The following is a 3,825-nucleotide window of genomic DNA, read 5'->3' on the forward strand; positions in this document are numbered from 1 at the left end:
ATGAGTCTGACACTGTCTGGTGTAAAACATCCACAGATGGACGAGTTTCTCATCAACCGAGGGTCATAATGACACCCTGAGGCCCATCTCTGGTGCAGGACGGCCACATGCATCCATAACAGCGCCTCTGAAATATGACACCCACGCATTACATCATTAAATATTCATGAGCATAAACATGCAAATATTCTGCTCAGGTCCAGTTGTCAGTGTGATTGTTTGTGCAAATCAATTACTACTTAATCAGCATCAAAATTTCAATGAGAGCACATAAAGGTTCATTCAAATCACCTGCATCACAGAAACGACAATCAAGTCATCTACACACGGTGTGTTTCTCTCAGTATAGTGTGTCATTGCGTTGACTGATGGTACGGCAGGCGAGTCCCAGCGGCGGGTCCGTTCATCTCATCCCATTAACTCCCGTCTCTGTTGTTCTCCACACTCAGGTGCTTCATCCTGAGATAATCATGATGCCGGCGGATCCAGCGGTTCTGAATCTGCACAGCTTCATACAGTCTGAACATTTGTCTCTCCTACACAAGGAAGCTAAATAAAGTTAAAAAAGCAATAAGCCATTAATCTTCTCTCATATTGCTTTTATAACACACATGACAAATGCAATATAATAAAAGACGCAATGATAAATATATGATTTTGTTTATTAAAGGTGCTGTAAGCGAGTTCTGAGAAACACTGTTGATATTTGAATTCAACACCAAAACAATCAATCACACCCCTTTCTTCATTGCTCCGCCCCCCAAAATAAGGAACACGCTATGATGCAACAGCTGACTAACATCAGACAGATCGCACAAGTATGCATGAATCACCATTTCTTGATTCTGTCAAACAGCAAAACCAATGTTAACTCACATATGGAGCAGAAACAGTTACATCAGTGTCCGTTTTCAGGCCTCCCCGCTCTGTAGGCTCTCCAGCGCTGGAAAGCTTTTCCAATAAAGTCTGTTCACTCGGCGGCCATATTTGCAATGGCAGCTATCTCGGGCATCCAAGTCCTATTTGAATGGGGGAATCCTGAAATCTCAAAAACTGCTTGGCGAACTCATAATTAAATAACATATTTTAAATCAGCAACAAAATCTGACATGAACTGTCCCATAAACGTATTTCCTTATGCTCAAATAGCGTTAAAGGGTTATTTTTCAGACAAGACGAGCCAATGCGCATGTGCAGTCATAAATGTGAGTCTCAGGTTTCCATGGGAACCGGAGCCTCTAACGGCAGCTGCAGTGATGCAATCATTTTATCAATCAGCGATTGGCTCTTTTACTTAGAAGGCGGGGCGTATTCCGCCATATAATAGGAGTGAACCGTCTATCTATAGCAAAGACTATAGAATAACACAAGACGCGTCACTCGTATTGTTTTGAATGGGAGAAAGTGTAACGCGTAATATGGCGGAATATGTCCCGCCTTCTAAATAAGAGCCAATCGCCGACTAGTAAAGTCATCGCGTCACTGCAGCGGCCGTTAGAAGCACCGGTTTCTATAGAAACAGTCAGACGCGCGCCTCCGAAATGAGGCACAAGAGACGCGCATTTAGTTCTGTGCATGCGCATTAGCGCATCCAGCATAAAAATACAGGATTTTTTGTCATGATTCGAGCGTTTGGAAAAAAATATGAGACAGTTGTTGTCAGATTTCATTGGTGATTTCAAATATGAAATTTAATCGAAAGCTTGGCAAACAGCTTTGGAGCTGTATGATGCCCAGGATGCCCGAGAGGCGTTTCAAAGATGGCCGCCGAGTGAAATGACTTGTCTTAAAGGGACTTTGTCTATAGTCTTGTCTTAAAGGATTAGTTCACTTTCAAATAAACCTTCCTCATAATTTACTCACCCCCATGTCATCCAAGATGTTCATGTCTTTCTTTCATCAGTCAAAAAGAAATGAAGATTTCTGATGAAAACATTCCAGGATTATTCTCTTTATAGTGGACTTCACTGGCCTCCAAACAGTTGAAGGTCAAAATTACAGTTTCAGTGCAGCTTCAAAGAGCTTTAAACGATACCAGACGAGAAATAAGTCCAGTTATATTCCTCTGACTGTTTCCTCTTTGGTAATATTTCACCCATTCTTCTTTCTACAGTTTTTCTACAAATGTCCCGCTTGCTCTCTCTCCTCCCGCCTCATCAACGGACACGCCCCCTTTGCTGATTGGCTAGTGTTTTGTCGTTCAATTTGATTGGTCCGATCCACTTAGCCTAGTTTTTTCTCCTATTTACACAGACAGGAGGACTTTGTACAAACCAGTCTATGGTACAAACCATAGACTGTAAAAAAAGATGGACACCGCAACGCCTATTCTATTCTATTATACATTCTATTATACACCGCGTTCACAGCAAAATGCATCTTTACGCACAACTGCCAGCCTGCATGGAGAGCTTCTTGAGACTCCAGAGACACCAGCAGCTTCAAATACCTGTTTGCCGCTCAACACTGGCTTTTTTATAGTTGCCCTTTTAATACAATACATTTTTTTGACAGGAACTTTCATTAATAAGCCTTTATCTGACCTGCTGTGCTCTAAATCACTCACAAATCTTATGATAATTTGATAATCTCCATTCAGTTTTCACACAATATTAGTTGTTTTCATACCTTTTGCACATCATTGCACCATTTCATGCTTTTCATCTTCAGAAAGATCTTTCTTCCTCCCCATATTTCATGAGAACTGTGACCTGCTTAATAATGTGGAACAACCTCTAAGTAGGGTTTCCATAGATCTGGCAAATTATTTTGTCTGAGATTGATACCAGTTATCTAAAAAGACATGGATAAATAAACAAACAAACATTTTCTTAGAAAACTAAAATCTGAATGTTTATTGTACTGAAACCTTACAGATATGTCACTTGCATAATAATTTGTGTATTTTGTTATTTTTATTATTATTTATTTTATTTTATTTGTATTATTTATTTATTTATTTAATTAATTATTTTTAATACACGATTTAAAATGTCCTGTCGTTCATTTCTTGTCACAGCAGGTTTGGACACAATCTCAGATGTACATGAAACAGCTACAACAGTTTTCAGTTGTTACAGTGAATCACAGTCTCTCATGGCTTATTGCTTTATTTTGCATTTGTTCAGGTTAACTTTTTGACTCAATGGTGAATGAAAACACTTTTTTTCTTTTTATGTGGGGGAAAAAATTCATTCTGGCCCAGTCAGCTCTCCAAACACAGATGAAAAGAATCCAGCAGAGATGAATGTTGTTTCTGACAGAACAAAAAGGCTGTAATGTGACTAGATATAAATGGCTCAGGCCGGCCGGTGGCTCAGCGTCGCATTAGAATTGCGTTTATAATGGGATATTGAGTCCAGTATTGACCTGTTAATAATGGCGATGAATGGGGTCACGATAGACTCATTATTGCTGTCAGGAAGATCTAGTTAACACACTTCTGAGCGCTACTAAAGCATGCAGATTTACAGAGCAAAATGAATGCAAGCTATTTTAATCTGACTGTATTTCAGTTGTGGTATTTTACACCAACCAGTGGATCAGACACTGAAACAGGCACACTTCACAGTTTGATGAGGTGATTTTAAAGCACATGTAATATAAATAATGTATTTAAGTGTTGAAAAATTGAGTTGTGCCATCTAAATTATATACTTTTACAGTTTTACAGTTTAACTTAACATTACAAGCCTGCCTTGAGCCCAAGGTTGACAAACTATGAAGTGCCAGGGAATTTAATGCTGATATATGTTTTATTTTGTTGTTATTGATTTATTTTCTTTGTCTTATTTTATTCAATTCTATTTTATGTTTTAATTTTGT

At 38.7% G+C, this 3,825-nt stretch overlaps 1 long non-coding RNA gene across 1 annotated transcript; it reads right to left on the reverse strand.

Moving 5' to 3' along the window:
* On the reverse strand, nucleotides 1-1,140 carry LOC125259648. Its single transcript, XR_007182864.1, has 3 exons — nucleotides 877-1,140; nucleotides 292-549; nucleotides 1-127 (listed from the first exon to the last, which is right to left on the reverse strand). It is a non-coding gene; the product is annotated as an uncharacterized LOC125259648 (long non-coding RNA).
* Between the last annotated feature and the right edge of the window lie 2,685 nt (nucleotides 1,141-3,825).

This window comes from Megalobrama amblycephala, linkage group LG24 (genome assembly GCF_018812025.1).
Source record: "Megalobrama amblycephala isolate DHTTF-2021 linkage group LG24, ASM1881202v1, whole genome shotgun sequence".
NCBI lineage: Eukaryota > Metazoa > Chordata > Actinopteri > Cypriniformes > Xenocyprididae > Megalobrama > Megalobrama amblycephala.